The sequence below is a fragment of the Oncorhynchus masou genome, unplaced genomic scaffold (genome assembly GCF_036934945.1).
Source record: "Oncorhynchus masou masou isolate Uvic2021 unplaced genomic scaffold, UVic_Omas_1.1 unplaced_scaffold_567, whole genome shotgun sequence".
Classification (NCBI taxonomy): Eukaryota; Metazoa; Chordata; class Actinopteri; order Salmoniformes; family Salmonidae; genus Oncorhynchus; species Oncorhynchus masou.
The window spans coordinates 271,860-281,003 of NW_027012089.1; positions in this window are offsets into that span (position 1 = coordinate 271,860).

Below are 9,144 nucleotides of genomic sequence, written 5' to 3' on the forward strand. Positions count from 1 at the left end.
TACAGTAGAGTTATACCTGGAGGAGAGCAGTCTGGGTAGGTAACAGGGTTACAGTAGAGTTATACCTGGAGGAGAGCAGTCTGGGTAGGTAACAGGGTTACAGTAGAGTTATACCTGGAGGAGAGCAGTCTGGGTAGGTAACAGGGTTACAGTAGAGTTATACCTGGAGGAGAGCAGTCTGGGTAGGTAACAGTGTTACAGTAGAGTTATACCTGGAGGAGAGCAGTCTGGGTAGGTAACAGGGTTACAGTAGAGTTATACCTGTAGGAGAGCAGTCTGGGTAGGTAACAGGGTTACAGTAGAGTTATACCTGGAGGAGAGCAGTCTGGGTAGGTAACAGGGTTACAGTAGAGTTATACCTGGAGGAGAGCAGTCTGGGTAGGTAACAGGGTTACAGTAGAGTTATACCTGGAGGAGAGCAGTCTGGGTAGGTAACAGTGTTACAGTAGAGTTATACCTGGAGGAGAGCAGTCTGGGTAGGTAGCAGGGTTACAGTAGTGTTATACCTGTAGGAGAGCAGTCTGGGTAGGTTACAGGGTTACAGTAGAGTTATACCTGGAGGAGAGCAGTCTGGGTAGGTAACAGGGTTACAGTAGAGTTATACCTGGAGGAGAGCAGTCTGGGTAGGTAACAGGGTTACAGTAGAGTTATACCTGGAGGAGAGCAGTCTGGGTAGGTAACAGGGTTACAGTAGAGTTATACCTGGAGGAGAGCAGTCTGGGTAGGTAACAGGGTTACAGTAGAGTTATACCTGGAGGAGAGCAGTCTGGGTAGGTAACAGGGTTACAGTAGAGTTATACCTGGAGGAGAGCAGTCTGGGTAGGTAACAGGGTTACAGTAGAGTTATACCTGGAGGAGAGCAGTCTGGGTAGGTAACAGGGTTACAGTAGAGTTATACCTGGAGGAGAGCAGTCTGGGTAGGTAACAGGGTTACAGTAGAGTTATACCTGGAGGAGAGCAGTCTGGGTAGGTAACAGGGTTACAGTAGAGTTATACATGGAGGAGAGCAGTCTGGGTAGGTAACAGGGTTACAGTAGAGTTATACCTGGAGGAGAGCAGTCTGGGTAGGTAACAGGGTTACAGTAGAGTTATACCTGGAGGAGAGCAGTCTGGGTAGGTAACAGGTTGGTTACAGTAGAGTTATACCTGGAGGAGAGCAGTCTTAGGTAACAGGGTTACAGTGGAGGAGAGCAGTCTGGGTAGGTAACAGGGGTAGGTAACAGGGTTACAGTAGAGTTATACCTGGAGGAGAGCAGTCTGGGTAGGTAACAGGGTTACAGTAGAGTTATACCTGGAGGAGAGCAGTCTGGGTAGGTAACAGGGTTACAGTAGAGTTATACCTGGAGGAGAGCAGTCTGGGTAGGTAACAGGGTTACAGTAGAGTTATACCTGGAGGAGAGCAGTCTGGGTAGGTAACAGGGTTACAGTAGAGTTATACCTGGAGGAGAGAGTCAGGTAACTGGTTACAGTAGGTAACAGGGTTACAGTAGAGTTATACCTGGAGGAGAGCAGACTGGATAGGTAACAGGGTTACAGTAGAGTTATACCTGGAGGAGAGCAGTCTGGGTAGGTAACAGGTTGGTTACAGTAGAGTTATACCTGGAGGAGAGCAGTCTGGGTAGGTAACAGGGTTACAGTAGAGTTATACCTGGAGGAGAGCAGTCTGGGTAGGTAACAGGGTTACAGTAGAGTTATACCTGTAGGAGAGCAGTCTGGGTAGGTAACAGGGTTACAGTAGAGTTATACCTGGAGGAGAGCAGTCTGGGTAGGTAACAGGGTTACAGTAGAGTTATACCTGGAGGAGAGCAGTCTGGGTAGGTAACAGGGTTACAGTAGAGTTATACCTGGAGGAGAGCAGTCTGGGTAGGTAACAGGGTTACAGTAGAGTTATATCTGGAGGAGAGCAGTCTGGGTAGGTAACAGGGTTACAGTAGAGTTATACCTGGAGGAGAGCAGTCTGGGTAGGTAACAGGGTTACAGTAGAGTTATACCTGGAGGAGAGCAGTCTGGGTAGGTAACAGGGTTACAGTAGAGTTATACCTGGAGGAGAGCAGTCTGGGTAGGTAACAGGGTTACAGTAGAGTTATACCTGGTAGAGAGCAGTCTGGGTAGGTAACAGGGTTACAGTAGAGTTATACCTGGAGGAGAGCAGTCTGGGTAGGTAACAGGTTAGTTACAGTAGAGTTATACCTGAGGAGAGCAGTCTGGGTAGGTAACAGGGTTACAGTAGAGTTATACCTGGAGGAGAGCAGTCTGGGTAGGTAACAGGGTTACAGTAGAGTTATACCTGGAGGAGAGCAGTCTGGGTAGGTAACAGGTTAGTTACAGTAGAGTTATACCTGTAGGTGAGCAGTCTGGGTAGGTAACAGGGTTACAGTAGAGTTATACCTGGAGGAGAGCAGTCTGGTAGGTAACAGGTTAGTTACAGTAGAGTTATACCTGGAGGAGAGCAGTCTGGGTAGGTAACAGGGTTACAGTAGAGTTATACCTGGAGGAGAGCAGTCTGGGTAGGTAACAGGGTTACAGTAGGGTTATACCTGGAGGAGAGCAGTCTGGGTAGGTAACAGGTTGGTTACAGTAGAGTTATACCTGTAGGAGAGCAGTCTGGGTAGGTAACAGGGTTACAGTAGAGTTATACCTGTAGGAGAGCAGTCTGGGTAGGTAACAGGGTTACAGTAGAGTTATACCTGTAGGAGAGCAGTCTGGGTAGGTAACAGGTTGGTTACAGTAGAGTTATACCTGGAGGAGAGCAGTCTGGGTAGGTAACAGGTTGGTTACAGTAGAGTTATACCTGGAGGAGAGCAGTCTGGGTAGGTAACAGGGTTACAGTAGAGTTATACCTGGAGGAGAGCAGTCTGGGTAGGTAACAGGGTTACAGTAGAGTTATACCTGTAGGAGAGCAGTCTGGGTAGGTAACAGGGTAACAGTAGAGTTATACCTGGAGGAGAGCAGTCTGGGTAGGTAACAGGTTGGTTACAGTAGAGTTATACCTGGAGGAGAGCAGACTGGGTAGGTAACAGGGTTACAGTAGAGTTATACCTGGAGGAGAGCAGTCTGGGTAGGTAACAGGGTTACAGTAGAGTTATACCTGTAGGAGAGCAGTCTGGGTAGGTAACAGGGTAACAGTAGAGTTATACCTGGAGGAGAGCAGTCTGGGTAGGTAACAGGGTTACAGTAGAGTTATACCTGGAGGAGAACAGTCTGGGTAGGTAACAGGTTGGTTACAGTAGAGTTATACCTGGAGGAGAGCAGTCTGGGTAGGTAACAGGGTTACAGTAGAGTTATACCTGGAGGAGAGCAGTCTGGGTAGGTAACAGGGTTACAGTAGAGTTATACCTGGAGGAGAGCAGTCTGGGTAGGTAACAGGGTTACAGTAGAGTTATACCTGGAGGAGAGCAGTCTGGGTAGGTAACAGGTCGGTTACAGTAGAGTTATACCTGTAGGAGAGCAGTCTGGGTAGGTAACAGGTTGGTTACAGTAGAGTTATACCTGTAGGAGAGCAGTCTGGGTAGGTAACAGGGTTACAGTAGAGTTATACCTGGAGGAGAGCAGTCTGGGTAGGTAACAGGGTTACAGAAGAGTTATACATGGAGGAGAGCAGACTGGGTAGGTAACAGGTTTACAGTAGAGTTATACCTGTAGGAGAGCAGACTGGGTAGGTAACAGGGTTACAGTAGAGTTATACCTGGAGGAGAGCAGTCTGGGTAGGTAACAGGGTTACAGTAGAGTTATACCTGGAGGAGAGCAGTCTGGGTAGGTAACAGGGTTACAGTAGAGTTATACCTGGAGGAGAGCAGTCTGGGTAGGTAACAGGTTGGTTACAGTAGAGTTATACCTGTAGGAGAGCAGTCTGGGTAGGTAACAGGGTTACAGTAGAGTTATACCTGGAGGAGAGCAGACTGGGTAGGTAACAGGGTTACAGTAGAGTTATACCTGGAGGAGAGCAGTCTGGGTAGGTAACAGGGTTACAGTAGAGTTATACCTGTAGGAGAGCAGACTGGGTAGGTAACAGGGTTACAGTAGAGTTATACCTGGAGGAGAGCAGACTGGGTAGGTAACAGGTTACAGTAGAGTTATACCTGGAGGAGAGCAGTCTGGGTAGGTAACAGGGTTACAGTAGAGTTATACCTGGAGGAGAGCAGTCTGGGTAGGTAACAGGGTTACAGTAGAGTTATACCTGGAGGAGAGCAGTCTGGGTAGGTAACAGGGTTACAGTAGAGTTATACCTGGAGGAGAGCAGTCTGGGTAGGTAACAGGTTGACTACAGTAGAGTTTTGTCATCGGCAAATTGTTATTGCCTGAATAGTTTATTCTGAATATATTTGTATCTTCGTGTTGGTGCGAAGTTTTTTTTTTTACGAAGTGTTTTGTACGAATTCGTCCTGCACCAATTCATATTGTAAATGAAAGCCTCTAAGAGAGACCCCGTATCACAACATCTTGTCTGTCTCCTCATTGTCCCGCCTGACGCCTCGACTTCTGATCACACTGAGATTAACCTTTTACTTTTTGGTTATGTTTTGACACATTCTGTTGCGTTCTGTTTCATTGTGACATGCCAGAGATCCTGCATTCTGTTAGAAACGGTTGCGTTCTGTTTCATTGTGACACGGCAGAGATCCTGCATTCTGTTAGAAACGGTTGCGTTCTGTTTCATTGTGACACGCCAGAGATCCTGCATTCTGTTAGAAACGGTTGTGTTCTGTTTCATTGTGACACGCCAGAGATCCTGCATTCTGTTAGAAACGGTTGCGTTCTGTTTCATTGTGACACGCCAGAGATCCTGCATTCTGTTAGAAACGGTTGTGTTCTGTTACATTGTGACACGCCAGAGATCCTGCATTCTGTTAGAAACGGTTGCGTTCTGTTTCATTGTGACACGCCAGAGATCCTGCATTCTGTTAGAAACGGTTGTGTTCTGTTACATTGTGACACGCCAGAGATCCTGCATTCTGTTAGAAACGGTTGCGTTCTGTTACATTGTGACACGCCAGAGATCCTGCATTCTGTTAGAAACGGTTGTGTTCTGTTTCATTGTGACACGCCAGAGATCCTGCATTCTGTTAGAAACGGTTGTGTTCTGTTACATTGTGACACGCCAGAGATCCTGCATTCTGTTAGAAACGGTTGTGTTCTGTTTCATTGTGACACGCCAGAGATCCTGCATTCTGTTAGAAACGGTTGTGTTCTGTTACATTGTGACACGCCAGAGATCCTGCATTCTGTTAGAAACGGTTGCGTTCTGTTTCATTGTGACACGCCAGAGATCCTGCATTCTGTTAGAAACGGTTGCGTTCTGTTTCATTGTGACACGCCAGAGATCCTGCATTCTGTTAGAAACGGTTGCGTTCTGTTTCATTGTGACACGCCAGAGATCCTGCATTCTGTTAGAAACGGTTGTGTTCTGTTACATTGTGACACGGCAGAGATCCTGCATTCTGTTAGAAACGGTTGCGTTCTGTTACATTGTGACACGCCAGAGATCCTGCATTCTGTTAGAAACGGTTGCGTTCTGTTACATTGTGACACGCCAGAGATCCTGCATTCTGTTAGAAACGGTTGCGTTCTGTTTCATTGTGACACGCCAAAGATCCTGCATTCTGTTAGAAACGGTTGTGTTCTGTTACATTGTGACACGCCAGAGATCCTGCATTCTGTTAGAAACGGTTGCGTTCTGTTTCATTGTGACACGCCAGAGATCCTGCATTCTGTTAGAAACGGTTGTGTTCTGTTTCATTGTGACACGGCAGAGATCCTGCATTCTGTTAGAAACGGTTGCGTTCTGTTACATTGTGACACGCCAGAGATCCTGCATTCTGTTAGAAACGGTTGCGTTCTGTTACATTGTGACACGCCAGAGATCCTGCATTCTGTTAGAAACGGTTGCGTTCTGTTTCATTGTGACACGCCAGAGATCCTGCATTCTGTTAGAAACGGTTGCGTTCTGTTACATTGTGACACTCCAGAGATCCTGCATTCTGTTAGAAACGTTGCGTTCTGTTTCATTGTGACACGCCAGAGATCCTGCATTCTGTTAGAAACGGTTGCGTTCTGTTTCATTGTGACACGCCAGAGATCCTGCATTCTGTTAGAAACGGTTGCGTTCTGTTTCATTGTGACACGCCAGAGATCCTGCATTCTGTTAGAAACGGTTGTGTTCTGTTACATTGTGACACGCCAGAGATCCTGCATTCTGTTAGAAACGGTTGCGTTCTGTTTCATTGTGACACGCCAGAGATCCTGCATTCTGTTAGAAACGGTTGCGTTCTGTTTCATTGTGACACGCCAGAGATCCTGCATTCTGTTAGAAACGGTTGCGTTCTGTTTCATTGTGACACGCCAGAGATCCTGCATTCTGTTAGAAACGGTTGCGTTCTGTTTCATTGTGACACGGCAGAGATCCTGCATTCTGTTAGAAACGGTTGTGTTCTGTTTCATTGTGACACGCCAGAGATCCTGCATTCTGTTAGAAACGGTTGTGTTCTGTTACATTGTGACACGCCAGAGATCCTGCATTCTGTTAGAAACGGTTGTGTTCTGTTACATTGTGACACACCAGAGATCCTGCATTCTGTTAGAAACGGTTGCGTTCTGTTACATTGTGACACTCCAGAGATCCTGCATTCTGTTAGAAACGGTTGCGTTCTGTTTCATTGTGACACGCCAGAGATCCTGCATTCTGTTAGAAACGGTTGCGTTCTGTTTCATTGTGACACGCCAGAGATCCTGCATTCTGTTAGAAACGGTTGCGTTCTGTTACATTGTGACACGCCAGAGATCCTGCATTCTGTTAGAAACGGTTGTGTTCTGTTACATTGTGACACGCCAGAGATCCTGCATTCTGTTAGAAACGGTTGCGTTCTGTTACATTGTGACACGCCAGAGATCCTGCATTCTGTTAGAAACGGTTGCGTTCTGTTTCATTGTGACACGCCAGAGATCCTGCATTCTGTTAGAAACGGTTGTGTTCTGTTTCATTGTGACACGCCAGAGATCCTGCATTCTGTTAGAAACGGTTGCGTTCTGTTTCATTGTGACACGCCAGAGATCCTGCATTCTGTCAGAAACGGTTACGTTCTGTTACATTGTGACACGCCAGAGATCCTGCATTCTGTTAGAAACGGTTGCGTTCTGTTTCATTGTGACACGCCAGAGATCCTGCATTCTGTCAGAAACGGTTGCGTTCTGTTTCATTGTGACACGCCAGAGATCCTGCATTCTGTTAGAAACGGTTGCGTTCTGTTTCATTGTGACACGCCAGAGATCCTGCATTCTGTTAGAAACGGTTGCGTTCTGTTTCATTGTGACACGCCAGAGATCCTGCATTCTGTCAGAAACGGTTGCGTTCTGTTTCATTGTGACACGCCAGAGATCCTGCATTCTGTTAGAAACGGTTGCGTTCTGTTACATTGTGACACGGCAGAGATCCTGCATTCTGTTAGAAACGGTTGTGTTCTGTTACATTGTGACACGCCAGAGATCCTGCATTCTGTTAGAAACGGTTGCGTTCTGTTTCATTGTGACACGCCAGAGATCCTGCATTCTGTTAGAAACGGTTGTGTTCTGTTACATTGTGACACGCCAGAGATCCTGCATTCTGTTAGAAACGGTTGTGTTCTGTTACATTGTGACACGCCAGAGATCCTGCATTCTGTTAGAAACGGTTGCGTTCTGTTTCATTGTGACACGCCAGAGATCCTGCATTCTGTTAGAAACGGTTGCGTTCTGTTTCATTGTGACACGGCAGAGATCCTGCATTCTGTTAGAAACGGTTGCGTTCTGTTACATTGTGACACGCCAGAGATCCTGCATTCTGTTAGAAACGGTTGCGTTCTGTTACATTGTGACACGCCAGAGATCCTGCATTCTGTTAGAAACGGTTGCGTTCTGTTTCATTGTGACACGCCAGAGATCCTGCATTCTGTTAGAAACGGTTGCGTTCTGTTACATTGTGACACTCCAGAGATCCTGCATTCTGTTAGAAACGGTTGCGTTCTGTTTCATTGTGACACGCCAGAGATCCTGCATTCTGTTAGAAACGGTTGCGTTCTGTTTCATTGTGACACGCCAGAGATCCTGCATTCTGTTAGAAACGGTTGCGTTCTGTTACATTGTGACACGCCAGAGATCCTGCATTCTGTTAGAAACGGTTTGCGTTCTGTTACATTGTGACACGCCAGAGATCCTGCATTCTGTTAGAAACGGTTGCGTTCTGTTTCATTGTGACACGCCAGAGATCCTGCATTCTGTTAGAAACGGTTGCGTTCTGTTTCATTGTGACACGCCAGAGATCCTGCATTCTGTTAGAAACGGTTGTGTTCTGTTACATTGTGACACGCCAGAGATCCTGCATTCTGTTAGAAACGGTTGTGTTCTGTTACATTGTGACACGCCAGAGATCCTGCATTCTGTTAGAAACGGTTGCGTTCTGTTTCATTGTGACACGCCAGAGATCCTGCATTCTGTTAGAAACGGTTGTGTTCTGTTTCATTGTGACACGGCAGAGATCCTGCATTCTGTTAGAAACGGTTGCGTTCTGTTACATTGTGACACGCCAGAGATCCTGCATTCTGTTGGAAACGGTTGTGTTCTGTTACATTGTGACACTCCAGAGATCCTGCATTCTGTTAGAAACGGTTGTGTTCTGTTACATTGTGACACGCCAGAGATCCTGCATTCTGTTAGAAACGGTTGCATTCTGTTTCATTGTGACACGCCAGAGATCCTGCATTCTGTTAGAAACGGTTGCGTTCTGTTTCATTGTGACACGCCAGAGATCCTGCATTCTGTCAGAAACGGTTACGTTCTGTTACATTGTGACACGCCAGAGATCCTGCATTCTGTTAGAAACGGTTGCGTTCTGTTTCATTGTGACACGCCAGAGATCCTGCATTCTGTCAGAAACGGTTGCGTTCTGTTTCATTGTGACACGCCAGAGATCCTGCATTCTGTTAGAAACGGTTGCGTTCTGTTTCATTGTGACACGCCAGAGATCCTGCATTCTGTTAGAAACGGTTGCGTTCTGTTTCATTGTGACACGCCAGAGATCCTGCATTCTGTCAGAAACGGTTGCGTTCTGTTTCATTGTGACACGCCAGAGATCCTGCATTCTGTTAGAAACGGTTGCGTTCTGTTTCATTGTGA